This window comes from Daphnia magna, linkage group LG7 (genome assembly GCF_020631705.1).
Source record: "Daphnia magna isolate NIES linkage group LG7, ASM2063170v1.1, whole genome shotgun sequence".
In the NCBI taxonomy this organism is placed as follows: domain Eukaryota; kingdom Metazoa; phylum Arthropoda; class Branchiopoda; order Diplostraca; family Daphniidae; genus Daphnia; species Daphnia magna.
The window spans coordinates 2,913,062-2,924,462 of record NC_059188.1 but is presented as its reverse complement, the minus strand read 5'-3'; the positions used below and the strand labels follow the sequence as shown (position 1 = coordinate 2,924,462).

The following is an 11,401-nucleotide window of genomic DNA, read 5'->3' as shown; positions in this document are numbered from 1 at the left end:
ACAAGGAAAAACGAAATCATCTTCGTCTTCCAACAATTCAAACTTAAAAATAAAAGGGGAAAACATTAAGAAACCGACGACGCTTACCACAAAACAAACCACGACAAAATTTACCTGGCTGTGTTTATAGAAAAGCAGCTCACAATTATGATAACCAGGAACCGGTCTACCAAATCTGTTTTGCACAGTCGCTTCCCATATAGCACATTTCTGCCGTCGGATGTCCGAATCATGGCCGAATATCCGTTAGATATCCATGTACTCAATGGGTAGTTCCAGGGATTTCCGTCGGCTAGTCACCTTGGAAGTGCAATGGATGTAGGGAAATTATATTCTACGGACCTCCTTCCAACAGCCAAGAAGATTTTCAATGGTTTCATTTAAGGATCCTCCAGCCAGTCGGGGCGCTTTTTTGCAAATCGGGTTTCTCATTTCGGGCCATCGAGGCGGGCTCAGGGTGGAAAATTCATCTCCCCGAATTCAATTGGGGTTTGCAATCAATTGGATTGCAATCAATCGATTCATCAATGCAAAAAACATTATCGATTGACGGTTTCACCCGATCGATCCGATAACAACCCCGATAATAGCTCGTTCTACCCGCTTGCTCCAATTTTTACTCTGAAACCGAAAGAACAGCATTTTTTAAAAATTGCATCGGGGCAACGGGTTAACCTAAAATTTTTCCCCCCACCGCCCCGGTTGAAAAAGTGGCACCTCAATTGGACCCTAAATGCACTTTATCGGTGCGGGGCGGTTAACTCGATTAGAACTAATTGGGGCCGATCACTAAGTTTCATTATTAATTGTCAAAATTTCTTTGTTTCCAAAAGGGGAGAACTTAACCATGTTCAAATTTTTCCCTTGAACGTATTTTTATTTTAAGTCTAGCATTTAATACGAAAAATAAAAAAAAATAAGGAGTAATTATCTATTTGCCGGATGGTTTATTTTAAAATTTATTATAAAAAATGAATAAAATATATGTAAGTCGTGATTTTGTTTGCACAGGCTTTCCGTTTAGCTTACGGGAACGAAGCCATTGGAAATTAACTTACAGAAAATAAATATTATTCAGCATTTAATAATATTCAAAGCAAGTATACTTATGATAGGATTATAATTTCAAATAATAAAAAACTACTTTAAACTTAATAAATCATGCTGAAGTTTAAAATTCAAAAATATTTAGCATAAATTGTTTAATTTCAATTTATACACCTCTGGTTTAACCTAAGTTCGACATCATTTTGACTTCTTAAAAATCCTGTATGTGATTTGGTATCGAAAAAGCTCTAGTGTTTTACAAAAATTCGATTGTATTGTTCGAAAATGATACATTATATATCTGTAGATTGGCACAGTGGAATAAGATTCGACTGTGATGCGGGAGACCCGAGTTCGAATCCTGGTATAGCCTAATGTTTTTTCATGAATAGATGTCCAATACATGTCATATTTATAGCCAAATGAAAGCCCGTTCGGATATCCTTAGAATGTCCGACGGCGCTGTTTAGGGCGGTCAAAACCAAAAAAAAATACATCCGTAGGACATCCAAATCGGATATCGGGCTGTCCGGAGGATATCAAAAAGATGTACTCAACATCCGACCCCGACATCTGTCGGACATCCGACGGACTGCCTTGTGTTATGTGGGTTTACTAATGGCGTAGTTTTTACCAACGAAAACTTTCTGATCCAACATTTCTATTGCATCATTGAAAACTACACATTTAATCTTCTGTCCGCTACCGTCCTGAAAATCAAAAGTCATCATAGTTCCTGGTTTCCCTTTGCCAGATTGATAAGGCGTGATTTTAGACTTGCGAGTACAACGCCCTTGGATCTTCCAACTACACACCATAAATCAACACAACAAAAAGCATCACAATCAACATTTAACAACTGAAATTAACAACTGAACACTTACTTGATACCGCCGACTTTCAAAGAAGATATCAAATCGTAATCCACTTCTGCTTGACCACTTTTCACGGGTGGGATTTCAGCGCATCTTGCCAACCCCTCACCTGCAACATTCCCAGCATCCCGAGTCACCTCTACTCCTACAGTTACCGCTTCGTTGGCATCACTCATGACGAGATAAGTATCAGAACCAGCGACGATACAGCAAATGGCATTCATATCGCACTCAACAACGATATATGTACCGCAATAAGCAAACGTTGAATCGTAAAACTTGGATCTTTCACACCCAAAAGACCAACATCGCGCCCACAACGGCTCGTCAACGTAATGCCTCCAGGGATACTGTGATCCAAAAAGTTCTTCCGTCATGAAATTCTTGAAAATTACCAACGTCGATAAGTTTGCCTCGTTCTCAGTAGTGTTTTCGTCACGTTTCATCGACTCTGATGAACAAGCGGTCGTATCAATAGAATTTCTTGGAACAATGGGTTCCGGGATGTTGATTCCCGCTCGTTGGGAAGCTACTGCCTTCAAATAAGACTGCAAAGTCTGCTAATCTTTTGGTGAACCTTCCTCGTAACTCAAACCTACGTAATTTATTTTGGCAACAGCAACTATTCCCACACTAGCCTGAAAGAAACAACAGAATGTTCAACGTAAAAACAAAACAATACTAATCATTTCTACACAATTACTTACGTAGGGAAAACCGTAGAAATCTAAATCCTTACAAAAACAATCTTGGGTGACACGCAATGTGTACTGTGTGCTGTGTCCCTTCTGCTGTTGCAAACAACTGTATGGCAAATAATAATCCACAACATGTAATTTCGAACATAAATGAAATGCATTCAAACTTACGTGACTGCAGTCAGTAACACTTAAAACGTTTTCAACTCGAGAATTTGTATTTGAAACGGCCAACAATAAGCAAGAACCTTTGGCGAACTCAAGAGCCGAGAGCTTACGTTTGGCTAACGCAAATGGCGCACTAGGTAAATCCCTAATCACACACTGGAAAACACCACTACATTGCGTCTTAGGAAAAAGTAACGACAGCTCAAATTCTTCAGCAAAACCCACTGCCATTACTTACCGGAAATTGAACACAACAATTATTTTAAAACAAATATTTACTTGTCACAATTGTTTTTGTTTTATACTAAACAAAAAAATTTTTTTTTCCTCTATTGCACATAACAACTGTTATGGACCTTCCTCGTTCGTCGTATTGCAATACAATATCATAAGTGAAGGAGAAACAAGGACATTCATCATAGTGCGTGGGACAATCAGAGCTGGATTTTTTTTTAAATAATGTGTTCAGTGGTACAGGCAAGATAGAACGCCGAGCCTCGTTCTGCATTCTGAATTATCTGGGGGTGCGGCAGGCACATGGGGTTGCTCAGCCAACTGGGAAATCTGAGTTTCATAACTGAAAAATTGATAGAAATAAGAAATCGACATGTGTAAAAATGTCATACATATTTACCTGTTACTCGTACTATCATGTACCGACCATCAATTGTGAAGTCAAGGATTAAACGTCGGCTAACCAATCGTATGTATTACTTTAGTCTCTCTAATGGGATATCCTTTTCGGATGGTAGCAATGGCAACAATAAATTCTCGTAAGAAGACTTTTGTAGCTACTAGGATCAGTTTGATGGCTTTACCCTCACGCCAAAACGTCGACCCTTGTTCTGAATTCTGAATTGTCTGGAGGTACGGCAGACACATGGGTTGGCTCAGCCATCCGGGAAATCTGAGTTCCATAACTTAAAAAATTCATAGAAATAAGACATCGTTAGATGTAAGAATGTCATACATTTTTACCTGTTATTCGTACTGAAGTCAAGGATTAAGCGTCGGCTAACCAATCGAATATATGACTTTATTCTCTCGAAAGCGATATCTTTTCCGGTCGGTAGCAATGGCAACAACCAATTCTCGTAGGAACTGTTTAGTAGCTACCAGGATCAATTTAATGGCTTTATCCTCACACCCATGATCCAAACCGGCATCCCAAGCCGCCACTAGCATTCGACCGTGGACGAGACCGGCGTCGAATACGGTGAGATCTTGGCTACAGTGACGCACTTGAGGCTTTTCGATTGCACGAGGAATCTAAAGGTGACAACAGAGAAACTGGATTTGCTGGTTAACATCTATTCTGGTTATGAAAAGAAACATAGTTAGCCAACCCTACCAAAAGGTAATACTCTGCAAAATTACATGAAAATTGACACCAAGGGGTTTGTTCTTTGGTTGAGCTTGTCTTGTTACAGTGATTGGTTTGATTTTGCAAGACTTCACTTTTCTTTAATGTACTACTGTTGGTCTTATTTTGTCAACCCACGAAACAACAGTGGGTTTGTGTTTCTCACCATGATAGACATACGGTGAAGGTTGGCATAAGCTGTGGCATTTTGTAACAATAACCAGTAGTAAATCATTGTGCCGATACACCTTGTCTCTTTTCAAAAACAATTTGGCTTGGTGGTCAAACTCTTCGTTCTTTGCCTAGAAACAAAGACTATCAGTGTGGATGACAGGATAACAAAACTGGACATAGCCAACTTTCATGCAAAACCATGGTTCAAAATTTGCAAAATAGTTAAACAAGGATGTAAGAGAAGAAATATAGATTCAGAACAGCTACAACATCTGATTGCCTTTCTTACCTCTTTGATGATTCTCCCAACACATCCTTTTAATTTTTGGTGGCTAGGTTTACGTCTAGCACATTCATTGTTATTCCTTTTGAACGTTGGCCAACTTTCATGCAAAACCATGATTCAACATGTGCAAAACAGCTAAACAAGGATGTAAGAGAAGAAATTTAGATTCAGAACAGCTACAACATTTCATTGGCTTTCTTACCTCTTCGATGATTCTCCCAACACATCCTTTAAATTTTTCTGACTAGGTTTACGTCAAGCACACTCATTGTTATTGCTTTTGAACGTTAAATCATACTCATTATTGTAATCACATTCAATTGGAAATGTCTTGTTCACGGTTGTTTAAGTCAGCTGTTTGGAATTGCGTCAGTCAGACGAGGGTGTTCCTAAACGGCGGAGGCGGAATGGCGGATTGGCGGAACCTAAACGGCGGAATAGTAGGCGGAGTGGGCATCAAAATATGGCGGCGGAATACGCCTAATTGGCGGAACGGCGGAATGTCAACATTAATTTACTTTTGAACCTATATTTAACGATTTCTATAGTGATATTTAATTGATTGTAATGTAAGAAATAAAAAACTGGTTAAATAAAATTTTTTAAGTTAAAAAAGAGTTATATTTCTTTGAAAAATATGTTTCCGGACAAATAAATTACATATATTTTCCGCTAATTAGCGCACTTGTAACAACGCCACACTGGGCGTTTTTCATTCAGAACATCCGATGGAATAATTTCGCACTCTGGATGATACCACCTCTTACAATTAATGCAGCCCACTACCGTTCGAAACCTTTCAGGCATACCGCAGCATCGAATGGCACTTCACTTAGCACTGGAACTGATTCGTCTTCAAATAAATCCATCACATCAGAAAATGGGTTAGTCATTTTTAAACTAAGCCGTATAAGAAAGCACACTGCGAGGGTGAAAAGTGGCCGATGACTAACCTTCAACGGTTTAATGGGGTTTGGGGTTCAGCAACTGACCTTGGAGACTAAAACTTAGCTGTGCTAAAGTTCTAGCTTAGTACATGGCATTCCATTTCTTTGAAGCTGAAGTTAAAATAATGAACAATTTTACTCTCTTTATTTTATGTATTTTACCATTATTTATTTGGTTATACATTATTTACATACGTATTTAAAATACATAAGCATTCGCCACTGTAGTGTTCTGTGAACTTATTCCGCCAATCCGTTCCGCCATTTAGACCTAGCATAGGTATACAAGGAGCAGGCTAGTTGGCGGAACGGGCAAACAATAAAAATTACCATTCCGCCTTGATTCCGCCATTTAGGTTCCGCCAATCCGCCATTCCGCATCCGCCGTTTAGGAACACCCGTCAGAGGAGGAGCACGTCAAGTGGCAGATCAGACGAATCATGATTTTCCATAAGGGCCTGTACAAAGTTTAGTACAAGCTGATTACCGGCAGGAGGCTGATGAGATCAGGGTCTTATGAAGTAGCTGAAATTCTCGGCTTGGATCAGTAATTTCTACTGAGCCAAGCGGTTAATTTGGAAAGACACTAGCAGACGCCTTTATGCAGAAAAGCAGACGAATAGTGCCAAATGCTGCATTATTTATTTATTTTTTTGTATAGCGAGAGAGGTTGTCCATTGTCATAGATGCCTGTAGAGTAAATGGCTATGATTATAAATCAATAAGTAATGTAATAAATGCTACATTAACTTTAAAAATAAATGTTTTTTTTATTTATAAGAAAGGTACTGGTACGGCAAACGTAAAATGTTTTAAATAAATTTTTTTTTTCTCTATTACCTTTCGGTAGTAACCGTGTCTCAGGAAATTTTTGGCCTAGCCCTAAGCTCTAGCCCTCGGTCTTGGTGCAAATTTGAGTTGACCTTGACCAGCTAACAACGGAACATACTGGCGCAACACGCACCAACTTCTATTTTTCAGGTTTTTCACTATCGTGCCAGCACCTTCCGTTATTAAACTCGTCAAGGTCAACCCATATTTGCACCAGGGCCGATCCCTAAAAGCTCTAGTCTACATAGACTAAGAAAAAGTGAGAAACTTGCTCTTCAAGAACTTGCTGAGACAATGTGATCCAAACCATCTAATCGAAATTTTCACTGAGACCAACTGAGACAAGCTGAGGTCTCAGCTACTTGATACGACCCAGGTATATAGTGTTTCTAGTGTATTGTTGTTAATCAGACGAATCAGGATTCGTCTGATTTGCCACTTGACGCGCCCCAGTGCAAGATTGGAAAAGGAAAACGCTGTTCTAAAGCACCCGATTACTGATCTGATGTTCATCTTTTACCTCAATGAAATGTAATTCTCCAATGAAAACAAATTCTCCAATAAATCCAAAAATTTCAGCTTACTAAGGAAAATAAATCTCTCAGGGAAAGAAATAGGTATGAAAACGTGAAATATAGTTACATCGAAACGAAATGCAGTAAGGCCGGTAAGACAAAAAACTATCCAAAACTTCAACGTTTTACCACCAGAGTTGGACCCTTAGATCAAAACTAAGAAATCAACAACAGCCCTTTTGTGATTGGTCCTGGCGAAGAATGTAGAATATGTATTGGCAGAAAAAGGGAAAATAATTATGAACGAAAAAAATTTCACTGACGTTCACCTAGTGATGAAAGGTTCTGTCACTAACAGGTTAAAGATTGTTACATTGTCGAAAAATGTTTACTTAGCATTTGGAAATTTGTACTGTGTAGATCTCCAGACGACTACGGTGGGACGGACGTGTTTTTGTTTTTTTTTTGGAAGGGAAAGCCGTTTCCGTCGGGAAAAGGCTTCAATTCTGAACAGCCAACAGAAGAAGCTCTAACCCCTGTCTTGGAGGCCCCGTTTTACCGCTGTTGTCCCAGTGATTCACAAAGTATATTGAAATAGCGGCCGCCGAATTGGACTCTTTATTTAGTTCAAGAAGATAAAGTTGCAAGATAGCATCATACCGGCCTTGTCTCTTCTCCACTTATTCATGTTCAATGGCTGTAGTAAACAATGCTATACAACCTTTTTTTACTTGCCCAAGTGCCATGTGCTACTGTTGGGAAGAATAGTGCTGCAACTCCTGTTTAGCAAAAGGCGTGTTTGGTTTAACCTAAGACAGTCACGGCGGAACACCTCATTGAAGGGCCGCCTAACAAGCGGCCCAAACTAAATGATGCTGTTTGCAGCTGCTCGGCTGTTTCTCCAGATAAAGCTATCTTTAATATTAAATTGAAATCTGAACAACTTTAGCCTTGCAGTTTTGACAATCGAACTTTGTCATTGTTGTCACATGTTCGACAGTCAAGCGACACTTCAAACACCCACTGCATCACTAGCTTTCAACATTTTCCTTCATTTTTTTTCTAGCTCGGATTAACAATCCACTATATGATCTTAACAACAATCTACCTGATGAGCTTCTCAGCACAATAAGCGGCGTGTGGAGAAATGGTTCCAGCAATGAGAGTACACGTAAGACTATTTTGCCCCAAACTGGAAACTTAAAGTTGGGAGAACTCAAGACGAAAACTAGGCCAAACAGAATGACCTTCTCTCGGTGCGTGATTTGCCTAAAAAGCGCAACCATCCCGAGATCCCTAAAGCAGCATTCTAGTTCACTAATCACTTCTTCATTGATTTCGGCCAGTACTCGAATGCCAACAAGATTGTTGGGTACACGAACGTATTTTAGATTAGCTGGCACAACTACTAAATTCTGTTTTAACAAATTCCATGTTTCTTCGAATTGAATTTCTTTTCCGTCAATCATTTTTTTTACTGTTCATACTACTTCTTCGCTGGGAAAACAAGCCGGCATTTGCGGGAAATTAGAAACTACACTGAAGTTTAGCAAACGACAGACGCTTTGAAGGAATGTAATGATTGATCTGCGCCAAATTATAAGCTAAATTGATTTAATTTTACTAGAACAATGAAGCTTTAAACTAATTTTTCCTGTCTAAATATAGTTTATCGGCAAAGGTTTCATATCTTTGTAAGATGCTATACGCCACCATATGTTAAATTCATAATATCGAATATGAAAATTCTGTCTTGTATATTTTTTTTAAGTTTTTATTTTTTCCCATATTTTTGGTTATTTTGTATTTTTATGTATTTTCCCGTATTTGTTGGTATGTTTTACTTCAAAATATGAGGTGTACGAATACTTGTTTGAGTGGAATTGTGAAACTAAATGATGGTGAAAACGAGCCGCGTTCATCGGTTGCTATTGCAGTTGCGTGCGACGATCCGCTGCCGACATTGGCGTGCATGTTTGTAAATTTTTCTTTGGTTTTCTTGGAAAATGGAGCAGTGAGGCGCTGGTTAATTGCTTGACCCCCCGCTGACCTTCTTTCCTACTTGTATTTTTTATATTATTTATTCATGACGGGTTGGCCACCGTTCGATGCGTTGGCTCACGCTGATTCCGTCAGTGTGAATGTCAGCGCTACCGACGGTACCATTCGGGAGTTATAATTTTTTTTGCCCGTTCACACCAATTCCCCGATTCCCAAAAGTGCCTGGCTCGTCCATGCCATGGCGTCCAACCCCCATGGGATTTTTTCCATCCCAATATTTTTCCGGTCACGAATGATCACGAGACCGATATCATTAGATGCGGCTCGTCGAGTTCCTTCCGTTGGTGCAGGTCCCGCCGTGATCGGATACACCGTTCGGCCGCAAACGATTTTTAAAGCTCGAAAAATGATGATGGGCCTCTACCTGCCAATTCTAGGAATTCGACGTCAAAAGCGCAGCCGCGTTCGGAATTAATTTTCAAAAATTCATAGCGGCTAAACGGTGCGTCGGATCGCGAAAATTTTTCGACAGCTGTGATCGCGTGATTGCGCTCTATCCAGCGGTACCCGATGAGAAGCCGTGCGACCGCTCCTTCCGGTAGCTGACTCGGCCAGTTTCGGCATGTCCGATTTTCACGCGGATTTCACGGTCCAGCTGCTCCTGCCCGGCTTAATATGTCATGTTCTCATTCGTAGGGCGATCCGAGTTGACGTACAAAAGTTATTCACGGTCAAACATGCCGACGAGCCGTTGAATTTTCAGCGGAAAAAGGCCCGTTTCCCGGAATTTTGTAAACGGTTCTTAGGAATTTTGCCGCCTTTTTTCCGCCGAATTTCTCCGGAACCCGGTTTTGGTCTCGCTGCAGCTCCTTTCCCTCCTCGTCTTTCCCCCTTGTCCCTCCCCCTTGCCTCCCCCTTATATTTCCTCCTCATTTTTTTTGTAGCGTATTGTAAATTAATGGGGCATAAATCCGGTAATACCTTCGGTAATATTAAAATACTAAAGTATTTCAATATTTACACTCAGGGACAAGAAGTGCATAGCACTATACCTTCGTGTAAATTAAATCTAGAATTGTGAAAAAAAATGATGGTGAAAACGAGCCGCGTTCATCGGTGGCTATTGCAGGTGCGTGCGACGATCCGCTGCGAAATTGGCGTGTATGTTTGTCAACTTTTCTTTCGTTTTCTTGGAAAATGGAACAGTGAGGCGCTGGTTAATTACTTGACCCCCAGCTGACCTTCTTTCCTTCTTGTATTTTTTTATGTTTTTTAATCATGATGGGTTGGGCACCGATCGATGCGTTGGCTCACGCTGATTCCGGCAGTATGAATGTCAGCGCTAGCAACGGTACCGTTCGGGAGTTATGATTTTTTTTTGTCCTTTAACACCAATTCCCCGACTCCCAGAAGTGCCTGGCTCGTCTATCCCATTGCGTCCAACCCCCATGGGATTTTTTCTATCAAAATATTTTTTCGGTCACGAATGATCACGAAACCGGTATCATTGGATGCGGCTCGTTGGGCTCGTTCCGATGGTGAAGGTCCCGCCGTGATCGGATACACCGTTCGGTCGCAAACGATTTTTAAAGCTCGAAAAATGATGATATGCCTCTACCTGCCAATTCTAGGAATTGACGTCAAAAGCGCAGCCGCATTCGGAATTAATTTACAAAAATTCATAGCAGCTGAACGGTGCGTCGGATAGCGAAAATTTTTCGACAGCTGCGTTTGCGTGATTGCGCTGTTTCCAGCGGTACCCGATGAGGCGCCGTGCGACCGCTCCTTCCGGTAGCTGGCTCGGCCGGTTTCGGCATGTCCGAGTTTCACGCGGATTTCACGGTCCAGCTGCTCCTGCCCGGCTTAATATGTCATTTTCCCATTCGTAGGGTGATCCGAGTTCACGTACAAAAGTTATTCACGGTCAAACATGGCGACAGTGCGCTAAAATTTCAGCGGAAAAAGGCCCGTTTCCCGGAATTTTGTAAACGGTTCTTAGGAATTTTGCCGCCTTTTTTCCGCCGAATTTCTCCGGAACCCGGTTTTGGTCTGGCTGCAGCTCCTTTTCCTCCTCGTCCCTCCCCCTTGTCCCTCCCTTTTGCCTCCCCCTTATCTTTCCTCCTCTTTTTTTTCCTCATGTATACTTTTTTTTTTTTTTTCGGCATAAATCCGGTAATACCTTCGGTAATATTAAAATACTAAAGTATTTCAATATTTACACTCAGGGACAAGAAGTGCATAGCACTATACCTTCGTGTAAACAAGACGTGCATAGCACTATACCTTCGTGTAAATTAAATGTAGAATTGTGAAACAAAATGATGGTGAAAACGAGCCGCGTTCATCAGTGGCTATTGCAGGTGCGTTCGACGATCCGCTGCTGAGATTGGCGTGTATGTTTGTAAATTTTTCTTTCGTTTCCTTGGAAAATGGAGCAGTGAGGCGCTGGTTAATTACTTGACCCCAAGCTGACCTTCTTTCCTTCTTGTATTTTTT

The 11,401-nt window shown here is 40.7% G+C and overlaps 1 pseudogene; it reads right to left on the bottom strand.

Moving 5' to 3' along the window:
* Positions 1–2,832: 2,832 nt before the first annotated feature.
* Positions 2,833–4,989, bottom strand: LOC116917868 (annotated as a pseudogene).
* Positions 4,990–11,401: the final 6,412 nt, after the last annotated feature.